Genomic DNA, 20,974 nt, shown 5'->3' on the forward strand with positions numbered 1-20,974 from the left:
GAGACCCAGTTTTCTGGGGGACTTGCAAAAGCCATGGGAATGAGACCCGCTCCCTTTCTCAGTAATTTAATTCATCAGGCTTCGTGTGTCCCTTTGGCCTGACCTCCCCCCTTTCTTCTTACCTGGGCCTTGGGAGGGTTGTAAGGTAGCATTAAAGTCTGCTTTCATCTTTTCTTGCATCTTGTGAGTCTGTTTTCTCTCATTTAAAAGAAAAAGAACCCACATTAGTTTCACCCTAGCCTCTGGTAAATTAGTATACCCTAATCATAAGTAAGTGCCAAGGTGGTTAAAACTCAGTAAAAGAAGAAGCAGGTCATTTTGTGCACCTTAGCCTCAGGGTTCTTTACCCAGCAGAGTGCATAGGCTGGTCACATTAATTATGGCAGCCCAGTCCTTTCTCCTGTGGCAGAGACTGTCCACTCCCTACCTACTACCCACTCTCTTCTTCTTCCAGCATCCTGGTCTGAATTCAGGTAACCCAGCTAAAATACCACATTTCTTGGCCTGCCTTGTAGTTGGGTAAGGTCATGTGACTACAGGTGAAACAGAAGCGGAAGTTCTTCTGTCCAGTGAGACAGAAGCAGAGTGCTAGATGAATCTTTCTAGAATGGTTCTCAGAAAGAGGATAGGTGGCTAGTATGTGCCCTTTGGCCCTTTCCCCATTACTTCGTTTTCCTAGTCTTCATATATGATGGCTGGAGCACCCACAGCTATGTGGGGGACCTTGAAATGACCATGTGCTAAACAGAGTGGAGCAGAAAGTTGGATGGAGAAGACTGAAATGCTGCTGCCCCTGGACCTCCACCACCAGCCTGAAACTGAGCACCCCAGACTCATTTCATGAGAAATCAAATTAAACCTTGTGTTGAAATCATGATTATGCTGTGTTTTCTTTTATATGCAGTTAATCCGAATTCATACACTGGTTTAATCTTATTCTCCAAGAAGTTTCAGATAAGTCCCACTGCTGGGGATCTGAGCTTCCCCTAAGTGAGGTCTTACTCTTCTTTGTGTTACTATATAAGTAGATACGGTTTTAGTTAGCAGCATCAATCACGGACTCATTCTTGAGTCTCAATCTGGCCTGAACTGTCCAGTGAATTTGGCACAAAAATGCTGATATTGGTTGAGTTTTCAAAAATAGGTGTTTTCCACCAACACTATGATTAAAGGCACTCCTAATGATATCGATGTCTTATGGATAAAATAAACTGGTCAGTTACATGTGTATTGAATTTGGAAAGATCTAACCATTAAAATCCTGAATCTCAATGCCCGTCTATTTTCCTATTTAAAAAAAAAAAAAAAAAGTGAATCCAGCAGGTTGCATCTCATACCCAGGTGAGAGTTGAGGTGATAAAATGAAGTGAGTAGAACAACTCATTCCTTTTCCATGGGGTTCTATGAGGTTATATGAGACATTTGACCCACAGGCTTCCTCACAGCAGAGCCAACATTCTCTCTGAACCTGATCCATCTTTCTAGCAAATCACTTTTTCCGCTTTATCTAGCAGGGCAGTGTATTCCCTACAATCTGCTTGATTTCCACACTGCTTTCCAGAGAGATAAGAAAACTCCCCATGATCTCAATTCCAATCCCCACTCTGACACATACTGGCTGCACAACCTATAGCAAGTTACTTATGCTGTGTCTCTGTTTCGGTTTCTTCTCTGCAAACTACGGATATTACTAGTCATCTAATCCATCAGTTGTCAGGAGGATTTGAAGAGTTTAGGAAAAGGTGCTTTGATTCATGGTGAGTGCTCAATAGGCATGAGGTCCCATGACTCTGCAGGAGAGGAGGCAGAACAGGACACCACATGGAAGGCATGAAGAAGATAACGGAAAGACAAAGACAATAAACTCAATATTACATTACAGTTTATCCGACCAATCCCAAGAACTAGGGAAAGCAGGGATCCATTAGGGAGAGGGGGAGCGGGAAACTGCACCAAGGATATCATACACAGACTCACTCATATCCTTTTAAATGCAAAGCAAGGGAAAGTCACCGCAAATGAATCTAAACAGTGAGTGTGGCAATGAAAAGAGGTAACACCACCCATTTTGCTCTGAAATGTCCTGCTGGTGGTGAGAGAGCAGGGCGTGTATGCATGACTGTTTGTCCAGACCAGCCCATGGAACCTTCTCCTCCCTCCTGGGCAGCCTTCCTGGGCGACCTGGAAGGCACTAACAACTTGCAAACGGATTCACACTTCCCCAGACAATATGCTTGATCCTGGAGCAGTGATTCAGAGTAATGCTAGAGAAGTGCCCACAGTTTCACAAGAGGCAGTTGTGAGTCCATCTTTCCAACTCCAGGTTCAATGCCGTCACTCTGAAAGCTTGAAATCAGCACGGTGGCAGTATGTATATGCAAGAAATCAGCAAACACTACAAATGGAGTCACTTTCTTTCCCCTGGAGAGCCAGCTGTTAAACCAGTTGTAGAGTCTGCTATTTTGCTACGCTTGAGGAAGGGGCCAGGACACTTGCTGCTGAATAAGTGGTGAGGACCTAGAAGCATCTATGCAATAACAGGTCCTCACTATTGAGCAGTGAACCACGAAATCTCAGGGACAAGAGGGAAATCATAGGTTAAGTGTCCCAGTGAGCATGTGCTCCCTGAATCTCCTCAATAACCACCATCCATAATGATGCTCCAGCCTCTATGTGAATACCTCCAGTGATGGTGAATCTGTTTTACGGAAGTGGCCACTTTCACTTTTAGGCTAGGCCTGCCTAGTTTTCAGAAACATCTTCCTTAGCCTGGAGATATTGGTTGGAGCAACCAGCTTCTCTTCCTGAATTTCACTCATACAGCTCTCCTTTGTGACAGATATATTTACAAATGCACTCCTTTTATTTGAGCCTATGTTGAAAAAGGCTCTTTTACCCACTGGTCAACACAAGATTTTCTTTCAAGGTGGTGGTCACCTCTGAAGACAAACAGCACATTTCTTCCAAACAATTATCTTGCCCACCTATAATCCTATCACACAGACCATGATCCAAATTCCTTTTCCTCTCTCCCAAACATGACTGAATGACTGTTTTCAACCATTTTTTCATCTCTTATTGTATCCAGTTTCTCATCAAAACTCAGCTCTCCTTTTTCTGTTTAGAGCTTTCACTATTACTAATAGTTATACCATCTAGTTTCTATCTTGATTAATGTACTTAATGTTTGCCTTCTCTGTATTTTATTCAAATAATGAACATTTATCAGGCAACCACTGTGAGACAAGAAATTCTGAAAGACAAGGAACTATGAGATACAGGCTTTGCCTCAAGGAGCTACTATCTACTTGTTTAGTTTTATTCCCAGATTTATTGTTGTCACTATGTCCCCAGCCTCTCTCTCTCTCCCTACTGCCTGTACTAAATAGAGGTTTCTTTCTTTCTTTTGCCTTAAATGTCAGGGCCATCTATCACCCACCAATCCCTAACTTAATGTGTAACTTCTTAAATCACAAATCCCTAATTTTAGTTCATCCTGATATGATCTTCTAGTTCCATCTTACTACCCATTTTTCTGAAGCTAAATTCTGTTCTGAGTTAAAGGCATCAACTTATCTTGATTTATACCTGAAAACTACAACTTAAGGAATTTTACTTCACTCATTGGTCTACGTACCTGTGTATCTAGTTACCTCTCTGCCCTTTTATCTTTGTATATGTGTGGGGTTTTTTTTAATGGCCTGGTAATATGGAATGTAAAAATGTGATATAAAGAAGAGGCTTTGTGCAGAAATATGCAATAAGAAAGATACCTCATTTATAAATATTATCTGCTTCTCAAGGGGTCAAAGCATTTTAGCTGTATCACCGTATTTTGCCTACTCTAATTGATGGCCTAAGTACAGACAGAATCTCTCTCCATCTGCAGATGATGCTTCAAGTGTTGGAAGAACCAAAAAGTTCACAGTTTATAACTGGCAGGCTCAGATCTTGGGCTATTAGTTTGAGGCACCCTTTCTCCCAAGGTCTGTGTTTACTCTCAGCGTTTCCTCCTTCTGCTCTTTCTAGAATTAGTCTGATTAACCTAGAAGCCAATCCCATTTGGAGGTATGGCCCATGCTCAATGATAGCAATGTTTGCGGACCATAATGGGGACAAATGGCTGGATTTCTTGACCCTGTTTCAAGCAAGACTGGTATGACTGGCTCCAGATTCTTTCTTGAGAACAAGAAGGGAATAATTGGAGAACTGTAAGGTAGAGGCCTTTCCCAAGATCCCACCTCCCAAAGGCCATAAAAAAGGGGGGTGAAAAGTAAATTAGACTGAATATGAAATGGTTTTAAAAACCCAGGATGTGAAGCCAGTAAGCTGGCAAAGGGGATAAGAAGTACAAGGCTAATTCAGCAAGACCTAAAAGATCAGAAAACCAGGGGCCTTTTCTCTCTCTCTGTAAAGGCATTTTATCTATTTTATCTCAGGAAATGTATTAACCAAACAAACTTGGAATAGCCTGCTCCCTACTACAGTCTAAAAGGTAACTCTGGAAGATTGAGTGATTGTTGATAGTAGAAAAAAGGGAACAAAGTAGCCGTGAGAATATACCAGCACTACCTCATGAATCACAATCATTTGGTTCCATAAAATGTGTTCTGCTCTCCTTTTCTTACTGTTTCAGGATATCCTGCAGGCTATACTTGCTTAGGGACATTTTGCTTATCACAACAAATTACTAAGCACCATGCGTTGATTCTTATTCCCATTCTGACAGATTCTTTTTGTCTGGCTTGTTCTACCTTTCTGTCCCCCTATCCATTCACTTTCACTAAAAGAATAGTCTGTACTTTTTTTTCAGATTTATTACCGAGTCAGGTCTTTTATTTCTCCCTGCTCTCTTTTCACATTCAAGTTTGATGAACCAAAATGGTGACTTGAATGTCTTCCTTCAGTTCAAAACACACACACACACACACAAACACACACATTCAGAGAGCTTGTCCAAGGCCAAATCCCTCTTACAAGACATCCTGGAACTTAAATTCCCTGAGAAGTACTTACATGTGAGGCAGGAATGATGTCTGAGAGAAAAAGACCTCTGTGAATGCATTTCTTTGGCTGATTCTAGCTGTTCCCTGAAGAACGCTGTTTGTGTTCCAAAAATAAGCTCTTGGGGTCCTTTTTCCTTTTATTGTTAAGGGTGTAGCCCAGCCCCACAGGGTATTCCATATAAAATAAATGTGGTTCTAATGACTATTGATTGGGAAATCCCAGCCTTCCATTTGGCTGTCAGCTCCTTCTGGCAAGTCAGAAATAATCAATAGCAATGTGGGCGGCAGCTCGAACAACAGAGAATGCGTCTCCAATGAATTGAGGCTGTGGTGAGGGTGGTCCCTTGTCTTTGGGGAAGGAATCCTGATTCATGGCAGCTTTGGAAACACATGATTTCCAGAAAGGCGTGAAGCACTCTCAGAGAGAAGACCTATGCAAAGTAGATGCAGCAGCATCTCAAGATAATTCCAGAACTGTGCCATAGCAGCCAAGTGTCATGGTGGTTGTCTGTCACACAGCAGAGCAGGCTACTGGGGAAAGTGCTAGGACTTGTAATGTCAGTCTGAATGGGTAGCCAATAAAGTATTATGATTACGCCACACTTTATAGGACCAGATGCCCTGCCTTGAACTCTCAACAACACCAAACATAAAATGCGGGACCGTGGGCAGATTACTTTATGTCATTAGGCCTCAGTTTTTCATCTGTAAAATGGAGTTGTCATTAGTATCTACCTCACAAAGCTGAAATTATCCATGTAAAGCACTTAGCTGTACTTGGCACTTCAAAATAAATATACCATTAATTAGTCTTCCAGACTAATCCTGACAGGTGATTCCCAAGATAATTTAGGAATTCTAATTAATGCTCTATTTAATCAGTCAATAAAATATAAACCATACATGAGTTTCTTATGTACAGATTTTTATTTAAAATATATAAACAATGGAATTGTAAACCATATGTGTGACCTTTTTATCACTTTGAAATTTCTTCTTCTTGTGGCCTATCATGATAATTTGAATGTTGAATCTTCATGTCCTATTCTTTCTTTCCCTCCTTGTGGTAAATCAACTACAAATCTAACCAAACCAGTATACTCAGTAATCAGCTAATGTTAGAGTCCTTCACACACGTTTCCTACCAAAGGATGATCTATACTCTGCTTCAACACTTCCGGTGACTAGAACTATGTCCCCACCTCCCCTGTTAGCCCAGTCCTTTGTTACCTTTTAAATGAAATTTTTAAAAATATTGGAATAATTTTATGTCTACAGAAAGTTGAAAATCCAGACCTTCTTTAGTTACTTATCTTTTAAGAAACTGTCAACAAATGTGTATTTCTTCTTGTGAAAGTGTGGACTTCTGTCAATAAATTTATCCTCTTACCCTACACTGTGGGGCAGAGGAGTTTTGTTTCTAGCCCACTAGTGTTGGGCTGGGCTGTATGAATGACTTTGTCCAAAGGCACATTAGTGGACACAACCCAAGCAGAAGTCTTTTAGGTTCTGCCATGAGAAGCACATGCCCCCATGCAGTCAATGGTCCAAGGAAGATGGAAGATCTGAACCATACCCTCACCTGGAGTAAAATACAGCTTACCTAAATCCTGATGCAAAACTACCCAGCAGAGTCCAGCTTGGACCAGCCAAACCATGCTTATCTACAGACCCATCAACAAGAAATAAATGTTCCTTGATGAAAGCCACTGAGTTTGGGAGTAGTCTGTCACTCGATATCATCATGGCCAATCTGATTGATATACCCTCCATCTTCAGCCAGAACATCACAAGCAATCGCTAAATTTCTTACTGAAACTACAAAGTCCAACCTCTATAGTAGGCTTTTGAGCTATCTCCTGTAGTCATATCCCGGTGGGAATTTAGTAGTTTAGTTTAACATAACAGTCATGTAGCCCAGGGGTAGGACAATGGATCCCTCCCACCCCCGGGATTCTGATTTATTGATCAGCAGTGGGGTTAGCCATCCGTACTTTATAAAAGTCCCCTCGGGGAATACCAATATGCAGCCGGGGTGGACAACCATTGTCTAGTAGGGATGTGGACCCTGAGCTGTGTTTTTGGAAGGAGAAAGCTAAAGAAACAAGAAAGGACACCAAATCCCCATCAGACCACGTGGATGCCTATGCCGTGGAACTGCAGGAGTCTGCCATGTAGTTTCCATTATATGAAAAACAATGACAACAACAATTACAAAGTCTCATCGATTCACTGTTGCTCCCTCAGTAGGGACAAAACACAAGCTAAGGCCTGGGGCTGGTGACATCTGTAGATGTGGAGATGTTGAGCAATTATATTGATTTCCCTACAGGAAGATCAGTCAGAGTAGTAATGGTTGTGTGGGTACTGTGGGTGGATGGAGAAGAAATCTGTTAGTCTAGAAAGTCTTTTTAAAGAATGCACCTCGGGATACCTGTTTAATTATGTTGCCTCCATCTTTATAACCTGAGGGACTTCTGTTTCCTTTTTAAATAAACAACCCAGTTAACAAGTTTTTCCAACCCATTTTAAACTCCTCTGGGCACACTTGGACTTGTCAGCTCTGGTTCCAAGTAATCACTCAGCTCAAATAATGTTGATTAGAAATTTATAAAATCCAACATTAAGCCTTGACATAAACAGGATCATCTATAGATGATGGAAATGCAAAGAAAGCTAATTAGAAGGAAAGAACACAGTCATCAGAGTCAGAGAGACCCCGGCTCAAACCCAGATCTGCTGTTGTGACCTGAGGGATCTTGAGCAAATTAGTTTCTTTGCCTCTATTTCTTCATAGACATGAAACAAAGGGCAGAATTTTTCACCAGAATGCTGGTGAAGATGCTAACCTAAGGCAAACTGTGCTTCCCCAGGGTGGTGGCATGCAGGTGAAGGAAGGAAAGTAATGCCAAGAAAAGGGGGAATGGCAGAGTCATGAGGGGCTCTGGGAGAGCAGAGGAGTGTGTCGGTGAAGCCAGGGTGGCTGTCGGTATGGGCTGCGGAAGGAAATTCACAGAGAGGGAGAGACATCTAGGGAGTGTTTGCATAATGTTGGCTGGTGATATCAGCTCAAAGCTCATTCTGTCCCTTTTAAGAACGCCTTTAGATCCACATCACTCTTCATGGTTTCCAGAAGTGGATCTGAAAAGGTGGTAGACAAAAGTTGGCTCTAACATGGCCTTAGAATATAGGCTTGTTGTGAAGATAAAAATGTAATATGTAGAAAAGCATTTGTTCTAGCACATAGAAAGTATCAGGCTATTATTATTCTAAATTTGTCCTATCTTTAAGGACAGCTAATAGGCATCCATTTATTCCAAAAGCCCATGCCACTGCATGAAGCATCGGGTAATGCAACCTGAGAAACAAAAAAGGAAATGAAGGGCGGAGGCATTTTCTGGAGACTTCAGCATCCAACTATACTGTTGACTCAATTGTTTGGCTATTTTTGGCTATTTCAGGGCCAAAGCAAAGATGGCCTAAGTGAAGTTTTCAGGTTGTTAAAGAGAATGCAATGCACAGGAGAAGACACATTTGTCATATGCAGAACTTCAAGGCAAATGACAAGGGCAAGTCCATTTACTGTTAGAGTGTCCAAAATTGTTCACGACAGTTTAGTGAATGGGAGAGAAGAGCTGAAGGAGGTGAACTGAACTAAAATAAAGGATCTATGGCCTTTGAACCCCAGAGTAACAAAAGCTACTTCCTAAAATAAAATAGGTTCTGACACAAACTTTCCCCTTTCAATTTGCCCTACGTGGATTTGTTCAAAGCAAGTTTTTAGTGTCTCCATCACAGTGAGGACAAATCAGTTGGCTACCCTTCTGGCAAGCACTCAGCAGCACCCCTCTGAAAAGCCCACAGAACCCAGGGAAACCATGTGAGGCATAGGAAGGGCCAGGCCCCAGGCAGTGAGCCAGGGCAGCGGTGGAAAGATGAAAGCTCTTCCCCACAGTGCTCAAGGAGAAAAAAGCTGGTGTTCAAATGTTGGCTTTGGAAATGCAAAGCATGACAGAAAACATTTCTTTAATTTACACTGAGCAAAAGACTCCTCCATCTGGGTGACAATTCAGTTTCCAGTTGCAAATCTCTGCTTCAGGTACTCACTGCCAATCTGCAACCTTCTTCACCCGAGTGGAAGACTATTTGCATTGACTAAAATCTCAAAAGTGTCAACAAATCATGTCAAATATAGCATGAAGGAAATACAATTGTGTACCTGAGATGAAATATCCCTTTGGAAACACTGAATTTTCAGTTCCATGAGTACCATTGTATGTGCCCTGTGGCTGATAGACCTACAATCTATCTTACCTTCAGCTAATTTTATCAGTAAGAGAGGAAGTAGGAAGCTCAGGATGCATGCTTCTGTTTACCCTTCTATCATCTGTTTTCATATTGTGTACCTGTGGGCTCTTTGGTTTATTAGAGCTGTGAGTATTTTAAAAAGCACTGGCTAAGAGAGGTTCCCTTATAGGAAATAAAAGGAATATAGTCTACTCATGCAGACACACTTAATGTATATTTCTTCCTCTTGAAGGGACTATCATAAAGATGGAACCTTAACATATTTAACTTTGGGAATAGAAGTGAGGGATCAGCCTGTTGGGTAAATTCTTGTTTTCCAAGATCAGGTAATTTTAGCCACAATTCAGTCCAAACAGTGACCATTTATAATCATTTTTTTCTTATTCTAATATTGGGACCTCTGGGCTATGATCTCTCTCTCTCTCTCTCTCTCTCTGTGAATTTCTTCTTATGAAAAGTCTCACTAACTTGTAACAATTAAACCACATTTCATTTTGTATGAGCTAAACCATCTTAACAGTGAAGAATAAACTTTCATGAACTCAGGACAATCCCAAGACATCAGCATATGAAATGCAATTGATTAAAAAAAAAAAAAAGTACTCATGAACATAGTAAAGACTGTCTCACTTGTGAAATAATATATTTTTTTTAATGTACTTGCTGCCATTGTGACTGTTTGACAATCCTATATAGCTCAGTAGTCATCAACCTGGAGGGAATTTTGCCTGCTATGGAACATTTGGAAATCCTTGAAATATGTTTGCCACAAACTGGCTGGGGTCGTGGGGAGGTTGAGGACTGCTCCCAGCATCTAGTGGGTAAGGGTCAGGTATGCTGCTAAACATCTGACAGCCATCTACATCAAAGAATTCTCTGGCCCAAAATGTCAGTAATGCCATCGCTGAGGAAACGCTGCTACAAGAGGAGTCTTCAGGAATGCCAATGAGGAGTCAAAAAGATAGACCAAGAACTGAGAACAAGGGTTGAAAAATGGTGTAGCCACGTTGGATTTTTAGGAATCTGGCCATGCCAGGAAGACAAAAGGACAGTGAGAGAGAAAAATGGAGTAAAAGATATACCAATCTATAACCAACATCCAGCTACACTACCTGGATTATATTTTCCTTTGGAAAGAGTTAAAGCACAAAATTTGAATATATAACAGTATTAGAAAATAAAGGGAACTCATACTGTTAATGGGACAGAATCATTAGGAATTTCTGCAAAATGGGAAGCATATGGAATAGACCTGATAGAGAAAACTACAACTCAAAATAGGATAGGATGGGGCCCTAAAAAGACTTTGCAAACAGGGTAGTACCAGTAACAAAAGTATAGGGTAGTGGTTCCTAAACTTGGCTGCACTTTCAAATCTGAACATCTTTCAAAGCTGCCAGTGCCCAAGCCACATCCCGGACAAATTAAATCAGAATCTCAGGGAGCCTGGGTGGCTCAGTAGGTTAAGCAACTGCCTTCAGTTCAGGTCATGATCCTGGGATCGAGCCGCACATCAGGCTTCCTACTCAGTGGGGAGTCTGTTTCTCCCTCTCCCTCTCCCTCTGTGTGCTCCTGCCCTCTTTCAAATAAATAAGTAGATCTAAAAAAAATTTTTTTAAAGATGACAATCTCTAGGAATGGGATGAAACATTAGCATTTTTGGAAGCTCCCCTGGTGACTCCATATGAAGACAAGTTTGAAAACCACTGGTATAGAGGTAATCAAAGGATAAATATTGGCCATCAACTAAAGCAGTGCTTCTCAGACTCTTGCCTGCTTATGAATCACTAGAGTATCATCCTAAATGCAGATTCTGATTTAGCAGGTCTGGGATGGGGCTTGAGAGTCCATATTTCTGACCAGCTTCCACAGGATGCCAATGTGGCTGGTCCGTGAATCACTCCTGGAAGAGCAAGAAACTGAAGAGAACCAGGCCATTCCCATCACCCTTACCCCAATTCCCCTTCCAGTTGCCACAAATACAGAAATTGCCTCTAGTATCAGTCCTCTGGTTAAAGCCCTGAGGCCAGCTCTCTAAACTAAGTGGAGGATAGGCCTGGAAGGAGCTAAGAGAAAAGGAAAGAAGACCTCAAGGTCACCCCCAGCCTATACAACAGACAGTAGAAAACAAAAAAGAAAAGGCCACTGAACTCAGGAGTTGAGGGTATTGGGGCATCATTTTCATCCACAGAAAATAAAGCAAGGGTTTAGATTACAATAAAAGTATTTTTGGCAATGACCTTAATTACTAAGTATAGTGAAATCTTACAGCTAAATGTTAAGCAGCCACTAAAATTTATATTATGGAAGAATAAGTAAGGATCTAGAAGGAAGTTAATGATATAACTTTCATTTTAAAAATCTAACAGGGTGGATAGAAGGGGGAAGGTAAATAAGCAAGGGAGCAAGAAAGAAATGCTTTTGAGAACATGTACACTTTGGGGTTAGCTATCATTCTCTCTGGGGAAGAGGTGGTGGAATTGTAGGCGGTTTTTATTTTTTTCTTAGTAGAAGTAAGATAATCAAAATACCACTCTCTTCCTCCAAAGAAGATGTTTAGGTCTCAAGCTCTACTTAGTCCTACTTATAATTTCCAGGGGATAATCAAGCTGCCCTTTACAGCTTTCTCAAATTGCTGGTCCTCTGCTACAAGCCACACCCATGGTCATCAAGAGCTAATGGTGCCACCCCAGCCTCCATACTGTTAATAGAATCGCTGGTGCTGTTGATAAGCTCTCCCAACCCTGGGCTCCAATACCACTCCATAGCTTCCCCAGCTCAACCTACAATCACAGCTCTTTCTTCCCAGGGTAAAGAAATCTGATTCTGAGTATGGTAGCCATTTGAGGCTAAAACTAGATTAGAAAATATTGTAAATAATGGTAATGCTAATAGGCTTCACCCACTTGCTCTGGTTTCATGTCTCAAAATGGTACCCACGCTATATAACTTCCCTCTCAAAGGTCTTAACACCAATTTACATGGTCCCAATTATAAGCCCCCGTATTCCTTTTATAATCCTACACTGACAGGGTTGAGGAGAGGGATGTATATGGATACCTGGTGATCTACCTTGACTACCCAGGATCCCTGATGTCAATCCATTGATTACGTTCCTTTCACAACCTCAAATTGAAAACTTTTAAAGATCTTTTATTTATTCATTTGAGACAGAGAGAGAGAGAAAGCATGAGCAGGGGAGCAGCAGAGGGAGAGGGAGAAGCAGACTCCCCACTGAGCTGGGAGCCCAGGGTCCTGGGATCATGACCTGAGCTGAAGGCAGATGCTCAACCGACTGAGCCACCCAGGTGCCCCTCAAATTGACTTAAACAAGTTGGTTTTTGGAGAAGTTTGTAGCATAGGACCTCAATGATGGGTATATTAGCATAACAGGAATTTTGTTTTTTTTAAAAAGTAATAATCCAGAGTGGCTGCACCAGCTTGCATTCCCACCAACAGTGTAGGAAGGTTCCCCTTTCTCCGCATTCCTGCCAACATCTGTCATTTCCTGACTTGTTAATTTTAGCCATTCTGACTGATGTGAGGTGATATCTCATTGAGGTTTTGATTTGAATTTCCCTGATTAACATAGCATAATAATAAATAAATAAATAAATAAATTCACAAAATTAATGAAAAAAAAAGTAATAATCCAGAAGACTACTAGCAAACTACATTTGGAGACTCAGTCATAAGTGATCACTACACCATGTGTCCAATTACAGTACCATTTAGACATTTTAACATTACTTTTATATAGAGAGAAAAATTGGTCAGAGTATATCAAGCTCCCTCATTATCAACATGGTATGTCAAGTCTCTGGCTAAAGATTCATGGTTGGTTGCTTCTGTTAGACCATTAATTATTGTGCTTCATTATGGACAACCTCAGGTTTAAAGTTATTAGCTTTTTAACCCTTCTTTGTAATTAGATCAGCATAGTTTTCTGTTAAAAGGCAACAAATCAGTAAGTCAGCTGAAGGAAATATTTCCTGCCTTGGGCAACATATAATTAGTCTGTTAGCCTCAAATGTCTGTGAAGTGAATTGTTTGAAGTTTACTGTCAAATTAAAATTCCTCTGATTTGTTAAGGATCTACTATACATTTATTCCTAATGTTATAGTGTAATTGTAATTCAGCTGTTTGTTTAGCCATATATATATATTTTTTTTTCCATTTAGGTCCCTTTCTTGTTAAAACTGAGTAACAATCTATACACTAAAAAGAAAAATAAGAAACTATCATCAATAGAGGATAAAATAGAGAAATAGATGAATAAATGCCAAAAAAGTCATTCTTCAACAAAGCAACTTAGCTCAAAAATATTATTTGCAAATATGTTATCTAACACACTAATTTATCTTCCTAAAATGTCATCAGGAATACAACCTAAAAAAGATAATTAGAAACAAGCTATGACTACGAAAATCATTAAGAGAAGTAATGTGAACACAGAAGGAGACCTAGAAACTAACAAGATTCAGGTGTCCACTAAAATGTAAGTTCCTTGAGGGTAAAAACTTGCCTCTTATTTACCACTGTATCTTCAACCCCTAAAAGAGTGTCTGGCACATGGTAGATCCTTAATAAATATTTGCTGCATAACTCACTGTTTGGAGTAGCTCTGTACAAGAGAACACAATGGATATTAAAGGCATAAATATTTTAGTTGCTAAAAATAGATGTTCTGTAGCAGAGCAGAAATATTCTGCAAATGCCAGCATTAGGTATATGATATATCCTATAGAGCTAGAAAGAGTCTCTTCCAACTTTATACTCATCAAGGAACCTTCTAATTGCAAAACTCACTTCCAGAGGTGGAACATAGTAAAGGAAACCTAAATGTTCCAGTTATTAAAATTATGAACGCCCATTTGTCAATTAACACTTGGCATTCAGTTTCATAAATCAATCTCCTTGTGACTTTGGCTGCATTGGTCGATTTCCTAAAACTTTTACAAGTCCTAGATGAATTTATAGCTTTGAATTTCTAATTGTTCAAAGTTAAACCCAACCAGGTATCTGCCAAAGGACAGGCACTCGTTAGAACCCTATCAGAAACATCTAGCCAAACACTTTCCCATTTCAAAACAATGACAAATTCTAGCCATCAAGGGACTGGGCCAACAGCCAACATAAAGAAGAAAGCTGTGCAGTGACCACAGTATGCTCTAGCAGGAAAGAACCATAGCTTGGTTTGGGAGACAGCTGGATTTTAGACTATCCCTGACTCTAAAAAAAAAATAAAAATAAAAAATAACTGCATTGGCTATCTCTATTTTTCAGGGATGGGGCTTGGGAATGAGGGAAAAAAAATCACTGTTATGTAGTAAAAGGGAATAGTAAAAAGAAAAAAAAAAAGAAAGCATTTTCTCCCAGGTTTTCTCATTAAGTGAAATTCAGTATATCTCAAGATAGAGCCTTTTGTCCTCTTCCCCATCTCTAAAATCCTGACTTATCATCCCAACTAGTCTAGTTCATTCAATGGTGTATCATTATTCTTCAATCTAATAGGCACATATTTTTAAGGGAGAAGGGAGAAGGGTGTCTCCCTTCTCCTTTATATATCAAATCAAATTATCATGAAGTCCTATCAATTATTCAAAATAATCCATCTCTATCCTCCCTTATTTCCTTTGCCAGTGTCCCAACCTAAGGCTTCATTAAGGCATGCATGAGCATAGACTATAATCTAATAATTGATCACATAACTTATTGGTTTTATTCATTAATGCAATATAAATGCTCCAATTTATTATTTACATTTTTGTCTTGTTTCCTCCACTAAAGATCTATTTATTTGGGATTGGGATCTGGTAATCATGATGAACTCTTAGTGTTAGTTCAAATAGGATGTGATTATGTTTAGATAACATTTTGTGGGGCCTATCACAGAATCTACCTTTCTAAATCAAAAGTCTTATATCTACCTAATACAGAGTTTCTCCCTCTTTTCAAGAACAGTTTTAGTTATCTAGTGCTTCAAAATCCTGGCTTTGGGAGCATCCACTTCCAAGATCACCCACTGCCTTACATGGCTGGTGACAGAAGGACTCCATTATTTGCAAGTGGTCGGCTTGAAGATCCTCACAACATGGTGTGGGCTTCTGCCAGAATGAACAATCCAAGAATAAACAAAACAAAAGACAGAATGTCTTTTATGATCTGTCTTTGGAAGTCACATGCCATCATCCCACTGGTTCTACAGGGCAGTGCCACTTAATGTGGAAGGAAATCACACAATAGCAGGAATACCAGGGGGCAAGGATTATTGAAGGCCATCTTGGAGAATGGGTACCACATCAAAAACTAACTTCCATGTGCATGTGGGTTGTGGCCATCAAACACTTCTGTGGGTCACCATTTCACTCTACAATTTCCAAGATTACAAATGTATCCTTGTTTAGAAGAGTAATTTCTAGGATGGAATTTAGGAAGATACTGACCTAAAGCTTTGTATGTAGAAACACAGCAATAAAAATGGGACAAGTTGCTTACATTCAATAATGCTAAACAACCAATTTGAATACATGGCTAACAATGAATTTTCTCCCTAGTCCCAAATGTTTATATTTATATTTATACACCTGTCATTTTGTTTCATATATTAGTGGGGGGCGGGGGCGGGATATAGAGACTTACAATCATGGGTTCTGGTTTCAGCTCGCTATTTGAGTTTGAGTCCTTAGGTGAACTGCAGATCCCACTTCAGCTTTGGTAACCTCTTCTTTGCCACTCAATGGTCCAAAGAACAGCAATATCATCATCACCTGGGAATTTATTAAAATTGCAAATGGATGGGCTTTCACTTCAGACCCACTGAATCAGGATATGTATTTTTAACAAGATGCTCGGTAATTTGTGTAGAGAGTGCTTATCCAGGAACTACTTCACAGACTGTGAAAGCTGTTACGTCAAATTTTTCACTTCTCCAAAGAAAAACACCTATCAGGATTCTCTACATAGCAGATGTCTCAGAACACTGCTGATTGAGTGACATCATTATGACTTCCCCTGCTGGGTAGCCTTTCTTTCTGCTTTTCCCAGTGAAAAAGCAGTAACTCGTTGCCCATTAACTCTGTAAAATGTAAGTGTGCACATAAACAGAGCCGAAAGTAGGAAACATTTTTTCATTTTTGTTTTGCTTTCTTCATGTACTAAGTACAAAGGCATTAGGCTCATAATTAATTTATGATGAAAATCTTCTCACTTTTCAAAAGATAAAATTGCAATTCTCACTGGCCAATATAGATTTCCAAACTCCCACAATGAACTTGGGCAAACTGTCACTTCACTTCTTGAGTCCCAGGTGTCTCCTGAGCAAAATATGGCTCATAACTCATAAAGTTTTTCTTTACATATTTTTTGCACATTTGTAGTTGGTAAAATGTACAGATTTTGATGCACAACATGATGAGTTTTTACAAACATATATACCTGTGTAACTACCACACCAATTAAAATATGGAACATGTCCACCACCCACAAAGTTCCCTTAGCAGCCTTTCAGTCAATCCTACCTTCTAGAATGGACAGATAGTGAGGAGTTTTCAAGATGATATTCAGGAAATTAGAGCTGGAAGGAGACAATTTTAGAGTCAAAAGAACTGAAATTTACCTAAGGTCTTAGAGCTAGCAGGTGGCAGAGCTGAAAATTGATTCTAGGACAGCGAATCTTTCACAGTACCCTTTTCTGTAAGTTAAGGTATAATGTGGAAGTGTATACACATGGGACTTGCCTCACCATAAATTATTGTTGCCTCTTGTTAAACTTTATATAGATGGACTTAATCCATTTGTCACCTTTGACTCTGACACTCTTCACTCAACATAATGGTTCTGAAATCCATGCATGTTGTTGCATGTGTGAGTATTTCTCACAGTATTGTGTTGAAATGTAAATGAGATATATGGAAAAGTACATGTTTCCATGCTTTTAAATCTGAAAATCAACTGAGGGCATTTGGGGCCCTAAAATTTCCGTCTTTCTCTCCCAGGTACTAGGAGTGAGGGGGTAAAATGTCATCTCCTATTGGATGACCTACTTCTAATTTTGTTGCCTTTACTCAGATTTGCTGATACTACTGCAAATAAAAGGGACTGTGCTCTCCTTCTATCAGAATATGATAACTGATAATCTTACAGGTTTTCCTTCAGCCTGGGGAAGATGCTTGGCATTGATAACCACAAGCTCCAGTGGGAATTTTCCAGGAAAGCAAAAAGCACCTGGAAAAATCTCTGTCCATCCATTGTCACTATGACAACATGTAATTATAACTGCCCCAAATGAGAATGCCTCTCTCTACCAATACAATACAGTTATCCTACTTCAAAACCATTCATTTTCAACAGGATTGCTCAGCATAGACAGACAGAAGAATTATGTCTCAACCACAATAATGATGAAAGGTAATTATGTGAGTCCTACCAACACTTTGACATTGAGATGAAGTTTTGTCTATGAGATCACTAAGCTGTGATCCAGCAGGAAATAGGAATAATTGTCTTGGCCAAGATTCCATGGCTAATGTGAAGCAGATAATTGAGGCAATTATTTGGCAAATTCAAACCAAAAAGCATACTAGAGTAATAACACTGTTCAACACTAATGGTGCTCTCAAGTAAGATAACTGTAATTATGTGTTCCTGTAGCAACAATGCTTAAACATTTTTTTCCCACCCATCTTAACTTCAGGTATTTATGAGAATACTCACTTTCTGATTGTTTCCAACATTGAGTAGTCACTTGAAAAGCAGTTTTAAGGATGATTTTTAGGTATACAAAGATGGAAGTCTAGTGTCTTTATCATTTATATATTTTTAAACTTCTAGTGGAGTCCAAAGAAATTGGCGAGATATTATCCTTAATGTTGAGGCCAAGGCAATATGTTCAAAGGAAAGTATCTTTCGATTCTGTCTCACTGTTAATATAGTGGATGCCTGGTTTGGAGCTGCTATTACGAAGGTGAAATGTATTACACAGGGTTATTGCAATAACAAGTTATAAAATTCATTTCAAACCGGCATACACCATGAAAAGTTTAGAGGTAGGTACTGCTGGATGCTAGTGACATGTTTTGAGCTGTGCTTCAACATGTCAGCACAAATTTCTTTCTTTCCTCTGTGATGGTTTTACTTTATTTTTGCCCATTTTTGTTAGATGTAATTGATATATAACACTGTATAAGTTTAAAGGTATACAATGTGACAATTTGATATATGTACATATTGCAAAGTAATCACCACAATAAGATTAGTTAACACATCTGCCACCTCATAAAATTACCCATCTTACGTGTGTGTGATAAGAACTTGTAAAATTCAGTTTTAGCAACTTTTAGGTACACAATACAGGATTGTTTGTGATGGCTTTAGTTTCAGGTCAAATCTCTCTTAAGTGGCAAAGACAGAAATAGCAGAACTATCCTTGCTTTCTCTTAACTTAGCAACCCCAATGGCACAATAGAACCTATTCCCGATGGTTCCAGCAAGAGTCTCAGGATAAACCAGGTGGTCCCAGTAGGTCACACATCTACCCAGAAGGAAAAGAGAGAGTCTATTGCTGTTTATGTCCACCTGAAACACACCCAATAAAACTTAACTTTACAAATTCATCTCAAAGAGGACCAAAATATAGGATCATTGTGTTTAGTGGAGTATTATTAATAAAATACATAATAATAATCCAACAAACAGTTATGAAATGCCCATGGGCCAGTGTTAAGGTTTTTTTTTAAGTTAAAATATAAAAAAATGATAGTTTCTGACTCCTACCATCTGAGAGTTTATGACCTAGCAGGGAGTCAGGACTTAAAATAAATGTGAAGTTAGAGAATATAAGACAATATACAGTCCTATGTAATACTGGAGAATTCAGATTATAAGAGGTATGGGAATTTATTGAAGTGAATGGTAAAATATACTTGCTCTATATCCCAGTAGTTCTACTCCTACTCAAGAGTAATAAAATAATATATTCACAAAAAGACTGTCAAAAGAATGCTTATAGCAGCTTTATTTGTGGAACAAGAGATCCATGGATAAATAAGTTGTGGTAAATTCATACAATGGAATATTACTCTATAATAAGGAAGAGAGTGATCTACTAACATGGATGAATATAAAAAACCTTATTCTTCGACAAAGAAACATGGAAAAAACATAACATACCATTGTAATTCCCTTTAAATGAAATAGTAGAATGGGCAATAGAGTGACATAAAACAGATCATTGGCTACCTGGGTCAAGAGTGAGTAATCCCTCACTCATGTCCCCATGTCAAGGGGACATGAGGAAACATTTGGAAAGATAAAAATATTCTATATCTTAATTGGTTACATGGGTATAAATATATGCAAAAACTCATCAAACCATACACTCAAAATGAGGCCATTTAGCTTATTTAAATTATGCTTCAATAAGTTGATTAAAAAACTGTAAGAGGAGTTCATTAAATCACTGGGTCAGTGTTAGTAATCAAGGAGATAGTAGATGAAGACTTTATTATTTAAAATAGTCATAAATTATATGGTGTGTGTGTGTGAGAGAGAGGAGAGAGAGAGAGATGATTACATTGCCTAACATAATGTGATGAGAAGAACCTGGGCACTTGATCCAAACTCATCCACTTCTACATACTATCTTTGCCTTCAGCTGGCAGGAAAGTGATCCCACTTGCATAACCTGAAAAATTGACCACCACCTACTTCCTTGGAATATTAAAAGATATTAAATGTGAAGATTAAATTAAATTAAAATGATCTGATGAAAAAGAATAAAATCTATTCAATGCATTAAGATGATAGAATAAGGAATATAATAAAGAATAGTAAAATATGGATGGATAGATGGATGGATGGATGGATGGATGGATGGATGGATAGAAGACAGATTACTTTTAACTTTGGCAAGAGGTTTTGTCAAGAGTAATGAGGCAATCCTGTGCACAGAAGTACATACTTCATGGAAATTCTTTATTCAGAAAAATAAGGAAGAAATGGGGCTACAGAATAAATTCAGTACTTTGACCACAGAACTAGTCAATGTTCTATCTGGGCCAGGTGAGCCAAAGATAGTCACAAAGATTAAATGATTCATTTCCTACTCTTTGTTACCATAATTATAATATTATCATAGCTGAGATAAACAGTGAGTAAATGTCTAATGCAGAGTGAGGTATCAGAGGGGTCGTCTTGAGTTTGTAAATAAAAGAAAGTACACTGAGCCTGCACTTTGGGGAATGCCCTAGGTACCACCTGATCTGCAACATCTCCAGATAACTTGGTCATTCTATGTAAATAAATTAAACGCTCTCTATGTAGCAGTCGTGTAATTCCCCGTTACATGGATCAGCAACTTTAGGACCACCAGTAAGCTAGTTAGAAATGCATGCAATATCTGCTGATCAGGATTTGCATTTTAACAAGATCCCCAAATGATTCCTGTGCACACCAAAGTTTGAGACCAAACAGCCCTGCTCCCTTGCTTCATGAAAGGAAATCTAGGACAACAAGAAAGGGAAGCTTATTCTCCTGGTACGGAGACTTATTCTCAGGCTTGAACTGCTAACTCAGAAGTTCCTGTAGATTTAGCCTACCATGAAGAGCCTACTAAAAGGGACAGAAAAGTCAGAAGCAATAATGTAGGCAATGGTAGTCA

The sequence above is a fragment of the Leptonychotes weddellii genome, chromosome 1, assembly GCF_054177405.1.
Source record: "Leptonychotes weddellii isolate Sample4059 chromosome 1, ASM5417740v2, whole genome shotgun sequence".
Classification (NCBI taxonomy): domain Eukaryota; kingdom Metazoa; phylum Chordata; class Mammalia; order Carnivora; family Phocidae; genus Leptonychotes; species Leptonychotes weddellii.